The sequence below is a fragment of the Pinus tabuliformis genome, chromosome X, assembly GCF_031772625.1.
Source record: "Pinus tabuliformis cultivar Carrire ecotype Pingquan chromosome X, CPIR1, whole genome shotgun sequence".
Taxonomy (NCBI): domain Eukaryota; kingdom Viridiplantae; phylum Streptophyta; class Pinopsida; order Pinales; family Pinaceae; genus Pinus; species Pinus tabuliformis.
In genome coordinates, this window is record NC_142308.1 from 721,686,667 (window position 1) to 721,698,139 (window position 11,473).

Here is an 11,473-nt window from a genome sequence, read left to right on the forward strand (position 1 = left end):
TGGAAATCTATCAGTTGTGTTGGAAGCTCACTCTTGGACATGACACTCTTTGCTTCATGTCTGTTATGCTCTTAACCTGCAAAGTAATACCGAACATAGAATATGCGAAGAAAAGATACCCAAAGCACAGAATATGCGAAGAAAATATACCCAGAACACAGAATAGCAATGATTTTATTACTCAGAGAGAAATGTTCACAGGCCTCTTCGAGGGGGCAACCTCCAATAGAGCAGAGCTCGATTACAAAGCAAGACACGATACTCCTCGCAGGGAGTCTCTATCCTTTATATATGACTCATACATGCAATACCACAGGCCAATACCGTGGGTTTTATTAATACCATCTATCTAATACTACCGCCCATTTACCATCTATCTAATATTACCGCCCATTTGCAACTAACTGTGGTCCCGTCATTAATTGCGGGTTAACCACTTACAAATATTAATATGGGCTTTATTGACTCTTGACTATGACGTGATCCCATGACATAAATAAGGGGGTTAGGGTGGGACCCTAACATGCCCTCCCCCTTAAGACTAGCCTTGTCCTCAAGGCTGAAGCTGCGGAAACTGCTGAAGAATAGTGGCTGGTTCCCAAGTTGCATCTTCCGGAGAGGTGTCTTTCCATTTGACGAGGAACTCCTTAATCATGCGGCCGCGCAGGTGCTTGTCTCGTGTGTCTAGAACCTGTTCAGGTTGAAGCCAGATTGACCCTTCTTCGTCCAATTCAGGTAGACTGGTTTGAACTCAGTAATTGTTCCCAATCACTTTCTTGAGGCACGATACATGGAAAACTGGGTGGATTTTTGCTGTAGGTGGCAAAGCCAACTTGTAAGCCACTTCTCCAATGCGCTGAAGTACTTGGTATGGTCCGTATAATTTTGGAGAGAGCTTTTGACAACCCTTGTCTTTGAGTGATGTTTGCTTATATGGTTGCAGCCTCAAAAAGACCTGATCCCCTTCTTGAAATTGGCGCTTTGAGCGATGTTGGTCAGCCTGTTGCTTCATACGGTTTTGAGCTTGATGAAGATTCTCACGCAGATGGGCGAGCATGGTTGCGCGATGTTGTAGGCGTTGATCCACGGCTTGTACTTTGGAGCACCCCGTGATATAAGAAGTAGGGGAAGGCGGAAGTTGACCATAGACTGCTTCATAGGGAGTCATTTTGGTGGTGGCATGATAGTTGGTGTTATACCACCATTCCACCAGAGGTAACCACTGTACCCAAAGGTGTTGCTTTTCTGAAGTGAAACACCTAAGGTAGGTTTCTAGACATTTGTTGACGGCTTCGGTTTGACCATCTGTTTGCGGATGATATGAAGTGCTGAGTTCGAGTTGAGTGCCTTGTATTCTGAAGAGCTCCTGCCAAAAATTACTGGTGAAGATTGGGTCACGGTCGGACACAATAGAAGTGGGCATGCCATGCAATTTGAAGATCTAATCCATGAAAGTTTGAGCAACCAAAGTTGGTGTAAATGGTTGGGGTAGGGCGCAGAAATGAGCATACTTCGACAGTCGGTCCACAACCACCATGATGACTGACTTGTTCCTAGACTTTGGAAGACCTGTAATGAAATCCATGGAGACCTCCGTCCAAATTGACGCCGGAATGGGCAATGGTTGTAATGTGCCTGGTGTGTTGACGGTTTCCCCTTTGTGGCGTTGACAGACGTCACATTCTGCTACGAAATTAAGGATGTCCTGTTTCATGCCGGTCCAAAAAAATGATCTTCTGGTGTGAGCATACGTCTTCTGAAAGCCCGAATGTCCTGCAATGGGAGATGAGTGCAATTCTGCCAAAATGCGACTTTTGAGGGTGGATGTTGGTGATATTACAACTCTGTCCTTGTAGCGAAGAATATCATTCTGCCATGAGTAGCCCTTGCTGGAATTAGGATCTACCTGCAATTGAGAGATGAGTTGGGAGAGCCCGGGATGTGAAAACCATTCCCTGCGAGCCTCTTCAATCCAGTCTGGAATGCAGAGGGAAATTGCGAGCAGAGTACTTTCCTCCTCAAATTGGCGTGACAATGCATCTGCTACACTGTTGTCTTTCCCTTTCTTGTAAATGATCTCATAATCATATCCCAGCATTTTGGCTAACCATTTATTTTGTTGTGGGGAAGATAGGAATTGCTCCAAAAAATATTTAAGACTGTGATGATCTGTGCGGATTTGGAAACGTCGCCCCAACAAGTAAGGTCGCCAGGTCTCAACTGCATGTAAGATGGCCATCATTTCCTTCTCGTAGGTAGATTGGCCCAGATTCCTCCCACTTAGTTGTTGGCTGGTGAAGGCCAATGGTCGCCCTTCCTGCATTAAGACCGCTCCAATACCTGTTCCCGAAGCATCACATTCAATGACAAATGATTTGGTGAAGTCCGGTAGTGCTAAGACGGGAGTGGAACACATGGCGGTTTTGAGAGCGGTAAATGCCTGTTGTGCTTCCTCGTTCCAGAAGAAGGAATTTTACTTTAGGAGTTGCGTTAGGGGCTTTGCTATGTGGCCATAGTTGCGGACAAATTTATGATAATAGCCTGTGAGACCCAAAAATCCTCTCAAGCTTTTCAAGGTCTTAGGTTGAGGCCATTCTTGCATTGCCTGGATCTTTTTGGGGTCCACCTTGACACCTTCACGCCCCACAATGTGGCCCAAATACTCAACTTCTTCCATGCCAAACGAACACTTAGACATATTGACAAATAATTTATGCGTGCGGAGCAGTTGCAAGAGTAGATCTACATGCTGAAGATGTGCCGCCCAAGTGCCACTATAGATGAGGATGTCATCGAAGAAGACAAGGACAAATTTTCTGAGATATGGTTTGAGGAGGTGATTCATAAGGCTCTGAAAAGTAGAGGGGGCATTACAGAGACCAAATGGCATGACCAGGAACTCATAATGGCCTTCATGAGTTCTGAAAGCCGTCTTGGGAATGTCGACTTCCTTCATGCGAATTTGGTGGTAGCCTGAGTGAAGATCCAACTTAGTGAAGAATTGAGCCCCATTGAGTTCATTCAGCAAATCGTCAACCACCGGGATGGGAAATTTATCTTTGACCGTTAACTTATTGAGGGCCCTGAAGTCGGGACACATCCGCCACTCCCCATCTTTCTTGAGGACCATGACCACTGGGGATGAATAAGGACTAATGCTGGGACGAATGACACCTGCTTCCAACAATTCCTTGATGATTTTTTCTATTTCATTCTTTTGCGTGAACGGATATCTGTATGGCCGCACATTTGGGGGTTGGGCCCCTGGAACCAATGTGATGCTATGATCATGTTCCCCTCGCGAGGGTGGAAGCTCATGAGGCTTGTCAAAGACTGTCCGATGTTTATTTAAAATCTGTTGCATCTCAGGATGAATTGGCAGAGACATGGTGTCGACTACCTGGATGGCATTAAATTGAGCTACCACTCCATGATGGCCCTTTTTTAACAATTTTTCCATCCTATGCGAGCTGATGATAGAGGGGGCTCCCGCCTGTAGTCCACGGAGGGTATGTGTGGATTTGTTCTGCTTAAAACTCATATATAACTCCTGGAAATCCATTGTGATTGGCCCAAGAGTGCGGAGCCATTATGCGCCTAGGACAATGTCGCAACCCCCCATGTGTATTGCAAACATGTGGGTTTTCAATTGATAATCCCCCATTTGAAGTTTGACATTTTCACAGCGACCTTCACATTTCATTGTGCCCCCATCTGCAATCTGGACTTGGAAGTTAGAAACTGCCCTGACGAAACAATGTGCTGCTTTAGCGATCTTTTGATGGATGAAATTATGGGTACTTCCACTATCAATCAAGACTACTACTGGGCGATGTTTAAGAAAACCCCTGATTTTGAGAGTTTGAGGGGAAGAAATTCCTGCCAATGCATTTAGCGAAATAATTGGTTCATCAGATACAATCTCCTTTTGGTTATCTTCTTCGATCGCCTCCAGTTCCTCAAGTGGTGGATCTTCCTCGGTGGAGCTGTAGTCAGTGGCATCTATTTGAAAAAACTTGGGCTCTTTGCATTTATGACCCGGGGAATATTTTTCATCACAGTAGTAACATAGTCCTTGCTTCCTTCTTTCAGCCATTTCCGCAGGTGACACCTTTTGAATCTTAAGTGTTTGAGTCGTATTGGGAGCCTGTGAGGGACGACCTTTAGCGGGGAAGTTGGGGCGGCTGGATTGGGCTGTTAATGCACGTTCCACCTTATGAGCTACCTGGCAAGCCTCTGTCCATGTGGGAGGGTGGTGGAGTAGAACCTGAGCTTTGATGGCTTCTTTAAGACCGCTGATAAAGCATTCCATGTAGAACTCATCTGTGAGACGTGTTAGGATATTCCGACACATAGGATATAGTTAAGTTCAACTTGGTCTAGCATAGAGTTAGGTTAGAGTTAGGTAAAGTGTGTTTCTTTACCGTTGTACATTTTGTAACTTACAATCCGACGGTCACGATATGTAGTGATCCGACGGTTCACTCTCACCTCGGTATTACCGACACTTGATCCGTGGCTTGACACCCGATTGGTCCATGAGTTCTATTTAAAGCACATGGAGGGTCATTGTTCGGGAAATCCGTGCATGAGAGAAGCTTATGTAAATTTTCATTCTTTGATTAATAAATTGTCTGTACCCACGTTGGGACAGGCCGTGGACTGTTTCCCTCCTTGCACTCTGAGGGTTTTAACCACGTCAAAAATACTGGTGTATTGATTTGAGATCTGGTTGTGAGCGGTGTCCTTTTGGTATTCTTTCTGAGGAACTTACCCTGTAAATTCCTACATGGTATCAAAGCTATTTGAGGGCCGCGTCCGTTGGTGATCCAAATCTGAAGCCGGTAGAACTGCATGCGGCTGTCGTTTCCTAGATCTGCTGTTTCTGACTGCTTTCGGGCCGAGAGGACTGCTCTGTTGCGTTCGGAGCATCTGTTTCAGTGAGGAACCCCTTTCGTTTCACGCGAAAAGGTTTCCGGTAGCCCTAGCTGCGTCATTTTTCAGATCGGGAGGTATACAGTGTTTTTTTTGCAGTTTACTGTCATTTTCTCTCTGCTTATTTCGGTTTCGGTTTATTTAGCCTTTTTTTTTCCCGGATCTATACCTTTCATTTCTGCGTATGCTCTTTGCCCTGCGACTCTGTGCGATCTGGGCAAATCAGAAACAGAAAGAAAGGATTTTTCTCATGCGTATGCTCTTTTCCCTGCACCTTAGTGTGATCTTGGAAAATCAGAAACATTGAGAAAAATATTTAGTTTTTCGGTTAAAAGCTAACTTTGAGATTTTTTTTAAAATTCTAGTTTTTTGGCTAAAGCTAACTTTGAGCCGTAAGGTTCGTTTTTCTTTGCATATTCGTGTTGGGTTTTGTGTTTTGTGTTTTGTAGGGGAAAAGAGCCTTCCCAAGGCAAGCACGCAAATCGAGCCCCCCCCCCCCCCCCCCCTCTCTCTCTCTCTCTCTCTCTCTCTCTCTCTCTCTCAAATATTTTGTATAGATCAATTGGTTCAAAGACTTTTTAAGAGAGTAGAGGTCTTGGGTTCAAGTCTCCATTTTGTGGGGGCGGATTTTTTCATTCCCGCACATTCGCGCACTTTGCCGGCAACGTCAACAATTTTTTTTCAAAAAGCCATAACTTCTTCATCCGGAAGCCTTTTTCAGAGCCGTTTTTTTTTAAAACCGCCTATTTTTTCGAGATCTATCCATTGGACCACTTACTTTCAGCATCTTCAGCTTCAGTTTTTTTCAAAAAATGGAAAGTCCATGCCAAGTCATTCTTGACAGCACTAACTACTTCCAATGGGTAGCCTACATGGGAGATTTACTTAGAAGTAAAGGTCTCTTCAGAATAGCCACAGACCAAGAGAAGAAACCCAAAGATGAAGACAAGGCCGAAAAATGGGAAAATAGACAAGATCAAGCACGTGGTTTGATAGGAATGTCTGTTTCTCCTGATCTTAGATTCCACATTGCAAAAATTGAAACTCCTCATGAAGCATTAGAAAAACTTGCTAAAGTTTTTGGGATTAAAAATGAAATTAGAGCCCATCAACTTGAGAATGAGTTGCTTACTTTGGATCCTAATAATTTTTCTTGCATTGAAGATTTCTTGTCCAAATTCAAGACCCTTAGATATCTCTTGGAAGGTGTTAAAGTTAAGAAAGAAGATGGTAACCTTATTTATTCCATCCTTACTAAGTTGGGACCAGCCTACTCTGTATTTGTTTCCACTTTCCATTCTACAAGGGAAGCTTTCATTTGTCAAGGCAAAGACTACAAACCCCCTTCCTTTGACTCCTTTTGTGATTCCTTAATAAGAGAACAAGAAAAACTCTTACACCTTGGTCTTCTTAATCTTGGAAACTCTTCCTCGAAAGCGTTAGCCGCCCAGCAGCAACCAAATTCAAAGAATCCTAAGAAGTCTTATCCTCAAAGGAATGGTCCTAAACCAACTCAGCCTCAAGATGAAAGATCATTTCAGCAAAATGACAAGACCAATAAAAACAAATGGAAGAGGACTGACAGACATTGTAACTTTTGTAATCGAGATGGCCACTTAGAATCTAAATGCTTTAAGAAGATGGAAGCCTTGGAAGCCGCAATGAAGAAACATAACATCCATCTGGAGCCTACTTCAACTTCAACTTCCGGAACGGCACTTTCTGCATGTCATCGTCAATCATCTCAGTCTGGTTATGCATTAAATGTATCTTCTTCTTCTTCTCATTCTCATGAGTGGCTCATTGATTCTGGAGCCTCTTGTCACATGGCCAAAAACCAAGCCATGTTTTCTTCTTTAAATGATTGTAACACCAAAAATATATATGTTGGTGATGATAGATCTCTTAATGTTGTAGGGACTGGAACTGTTCATCTAGACAATGGTCAGTTCAATGATGTATTATGTGTTCCAAACTTATCCTGCAACCTTCTATCTGTCTATCAGATAACTCATTCAGGTGAAGGTAAAATTGTTGAATTTTCACCTCATGATGTTGTAATCAAGGATCTAAAAGATCCTAAACAGATTCTAGCTACTGGTCTTGCTGATGATTCCAAAAGGTTGTATAAGTTTCACAACTTTGGGTCATCCCATCTTCCCTCAGTATTTGTTGCTCATAATGATGAAGTGAGCAAACTTTGGCATGAGCGGTTTGGTCACTTAAACTATCGCTCCCTTCAGCATCTATGTAAAGAAAATATGGTGACAGGTCTTCCTATGGTATCTTGCAAAGATGGTGTTTGTTCCGGATGTGTACTCGGAAAACATCATCGGGACAGTTTTGACAAACGTGCCTCTTGGCACGCCTCAGCCCCTTTACAGCTTGTGCACAGTGATTTATGTGGTCCTCTTCCTGTTGCTTCATTCTCTGGCTGCAAGTACTTCTTAACTTTCATTGATGATTTCTCTAGACGCACTTGGGTATACTTCTTAAAACTCAAGAGCGAAGTATTTAGCACTTTTTTGGCCTTCAAAGCATTTGTTGAAAAACAATCTGGACATCAAATTCTTAAGCTAAGAACTGATAATGGTGGAGAATATGTTAAAAACGCATTCATCAACTTTTGCACCGAAAATGGAATTCAAATGCAACATACTGTTCCATACACTCCACAACAAAATGGTGTAGCTGAAAGGAAAAATCGCACCTTAAAGGAAATGGCTAATTGTATGCTGCAATCTAAAGGACTCAGTCTTAGTTTTTGGGCCGAAGCAATTAATTGTGCAAATTATATAATCAATCGCACTCCTACTAAGGTTCTAGAGAATATCACTCCAGAAGAAGCTTGGAGTTCCATTAAACCAGATGTAAGTCACTTTCGTGTGTTTGGAAGTGAAGCATGGGCCCATATTCCAGATGAAAAGCATAAAGCTTTAGAACCTAAGAGTGAGAAATGTACTTTTGTTGGATATTCTGAAGATGTAAAAGGTTATAGACTTATTCCATTTAAGTCCAAAAATGTTATCATTAGAAGAGATGTAAAATTTGATGAAAATAAATCGGCCTGCGAGCCTAGTCCGGCGGATGTGCCACCTCTTCCTATCTCTTCTATCTTTGAAAACATTTCTTCTTCTGATGATGAAAGCGAGGATGATAATCCTCCCCCACCTTCTCAGGATCCTCAACTTCCAAGATGGGTCCGTGCTACTCGGGATGCAGCAGGTGATCTTGCCGGTGATCCTACAGATCAGCGACGTACACGTTCTCAGTTTGAAAGAGCCTCTTCTTTACTGGCTCAAGCTCCAGTAAATCATGATCCTGACACTTTTGCAGAAGCTTCAGGCCATCCACATTGGGAAGCAGCTATGAATGAAGAATATCATTCATTGATGACAAATGATACATGGGATCTTGTTCCTCTACCAAAGGGACGCAAACTTGTTAGATGCAAATGGGTTTACAGAACCAAGTATGGACCAGATGGGAAAGTTGATAAACATAAGGCTCGTCTAGTTGCTAAGGGCTTTTCACAGGTTGAAGGCATTGACTACACTGAAACCTTCTCTCCAGTTGCCAAAATGAACTCTATCCGCCTTGTTCTTTCCCTTGCTGCCTCTTTAAAATGGGAAGTCCATCAAATGGATGTTAAATCTGCCTTCTTGCATGGGGACTTGCAGGAAGAAATCTATATGGAACAACCCATTGGCTTCATACAAACAGACTCCAGCCTCGTTTGTCGACTTAAGAAATCCCTTTATGGCCTCAAGCAAGCTCCTCGGGCTTGGTATGCCAAAATGGATAGCTTTCTTTTAGAATCTGGCTTTTCTAGGTGTCATTCTGACAATACTGTCTACACCAAGAAAGTGGGCAACTCTCTTATCATCCTTGTTCTTTATGTTGATGATCTTATTCTTACTGGTAGTGATCCCAACCTTATAAACCATGTGAAGTCCAGCCTTAAAAAGAAATTTGAAATGACAGACTTAGGACACTTACACTATTTTCTCGGTCTTCAAGTCTTGCAATCCCAAGAAGGTATTTTCCTTTCCCAGTCCAAGTATGCTTGTGATATTCTTCGTCATTTTCACATGGAAGACTGTAAGCCAGCCCCTTCTCCCTTTCAGTCTGGAGTCAAACTTTCAGTCTCTTGTACTTCTCCTGAAGTTGATGCTACCTTATACCGTCAACTTGTCGGAAAACTCTTGTATTTAACCCATACTCGTCCTGATCTTTCCTTTGCTGTTGGCCTTGTTGCTCGTTTTATGCAAAACCCCCGTGAAAGTCATTGGAAAGCAGCTAAAAGAATACTTCGTTATGTTCGAGGTACAGTACAGTTTGGGATTCATTACAGTGCCAAAGCAACTCCTCTGTTAGTTGGTTTCACTGATTCTGATTGGGCTGGTGACCTTGATGATCGGAAGTCTACTGCCGGTTATGTCTTCACTCTTGGTTCAGGACCTATTACATGGGCTTGTAAGAAACAGGCTGCCATTTCTCTTTCGTCAGCAGAAGCAGAGTATCGTGGTGCCGTGGAAGCTAGTAAGGAAGCCTTGTGGCTTCGTCAGATCCTATCAGAATTTGGCTTTGAGCAGCAGCATCCAACCACACTTTGGTGTGATAATCAAAGTGCCATTCAGCTATGCAAAGATCCAGTCCAGCATCAGCGCAGCAAACACATTGAACTACACATGCACTTCATCAGAAAGCTCATTCATGACCATGTTCTTGAAGTGCAATATTGTCCAACGGATGATCAGGTTGCAGACATCTTCACAAAGGCTCTCACAGAGGCGAAGTTCACTAAACTTCGATATATGCTTGGAGTTCAGGAAGTTGTCACTAAGGGGGGATAGGCTCTAGTGCCTCCTTCCTTCTCCTATTGTGTCATATTTGTAAATCCTTCAATCCTATCCCAAGTTGTTCTTAAGGGGGGATGTTAGGATATTCCGACACATAGGATATAGTTAAGTTCAACTTGGTCTAGCATAGAGTTAGGTTAGAGTTAGGTAAAGTGTGTTTCTTTACCGTTGTACATTTTGTAACTTACAATCCGACGGTCACGATATGTAGTGATCCGACGGTTCACTCTCACCTCGGTATTACCGACACTTGATCCGTGGCTTGACACCCGATTGGTCCATGAGTTCTATTTAAAGCGCATGGAGGGTCATTGTTCGGGAAATCCGTGCATGAGAGAAGCTTATGTAAATTTTCATTCTTTGATTAATAAATTGTCTGTACCCACGTTGGGACAGGCCGTGGACTATTTCCCTCCTTGCACTCTGAGGGTTTTAACCACGTCAAAAATACTGGTGTATTGATTTGAGATCTGGTTGTGAGCGGTGTCCTTTTGGTATTCTTTCTGAGGAACTTACCCTGTAAATTCCTACAAGACCCCTAGTGCGGAAGGCTAAGGCGTCAAAAGCAATAATATATTCCTCCACTGTACTCGTCTGTTGGAGCTTAGTGAGATGCCCCAAAAAAGAGTCTTCCTGTTCAAAGTGACTTCTAAGAGCTTTGGCAAATTGGGCCCAATTCTGAAAATGTCCATTGCAACGCTGATGCCATTCCTTCCATTGCCATCGTTCATTGTCCAAGTACATGGTGCCCACCATAAGCTTAGTCCCCTCATCTATGATATGATTCAATTGGAAATACTGCTCCATTTGTGCTAGCCATGCCGACGTGTGAGAACCGTCAAATTTATGCATATCCAACTTGGGAGGTCGCTGACTGGGTGGTGGATGGGTGTGCCAGACGTGATGAGAGTGGCTAGACTCACCCTCATGGTATTCATGGCCATTATACGCCTCCTCGTGGGCTGGCTCCTTGCCCTTTGGGAGTGCATCATGTATCTGGAGACTTATTCCTTTAAGCTCAAGTTCGATATTCTTCACCGCAGTTTGGAGGGAGTTCACATGGTCTTCAATTTTGTCTATCCTTTCATTGGCCATCGCTTGAGCGCGAGTTTCTACCATACACCAACCTGATGAAAAAATTGGGACCGCCTAAAATTTTTTTACTAAGAAGTTGAATGGTACCACCTTGCTCAGCTCGTCGTCCTGATTCTGATGGGCTAGGTCACCAATAAGCGCCCCGGAAGATCTCAAACTCGTTTTTTTTTTTTTTTTGGAAAACTCCTAACGGAGTTTTACTCCTTCCTGATCAATACTGCAGTTGCCAAATCCTCAGAATGTCAATGCCGCCAAAAGTCCTGCGAAAATTATATCCAGGGACAGGAACCCTTCACAACTACTCCAATCTGGTGGATCTGAGAGATCTGAATGGTGGGACAACTGCTGCTACTGATCTGATGGAGCTGCAGGAATGATGTCAGCTACTGTTGCACTTACTGATCTGGAATAGGTGATGTGTGATCCCTCGATAGAAAGGGAACTATGGTCTTGAGGAGTGTCAGGTGCTACAGATCGCAATATACATAAGGGTCTGACAGTAGTACTCGGCCCAATGTTTCAGGGCTCTAACTAAGGAGGATCGACCGTACTCTTAGCCGTACAACCCGACTACCCTATCA